This window comes from Olea europaea, unplaced genomic scaffold, assembly GCF_002742605.1.
Source record: "Olea europaea var. sylvestris unplaced genomic scaffold, O_europaea_v1 scaffold363, whole genome shotgun sequence".
In the NCBI taxonomy this organism is placed as follows: domain Eukaryota; kingdom Viridiplantae; phylum Streptophyta; class Magnoliopsida; order Lamiales; family Oleaceae; genus Olea; species Olea europaea.
In genome coordinates, this window is record NW_019255539.1 from 382,789 (window position 1) to 383,042 (window position 254).

The window sequence follows — 254 nt, forward strand, 5'->3', positions numbered from 1 at the left end:
TTCCGTTTAAGTAATTTAATTTTTTTTTTTTAATTGAGGAGTAGGAAGGCTTATTAAAATTTTAACGATTGAGAAAATAAAATCTTGCAAGTCCACAATGCTTTAAAAGAAAAGAAAAAGGAAAAAAAAAATTCCTATTTTAGACAGCATTGGAGGACGTTGGCATTCTCCTAATTTTTGGTTTTTGATGCTTTATAGGAAGTTGAGTTGAGAGAACAAATTGTGTTTAAAGGAGAGTTGCAAGACTCGGCTAT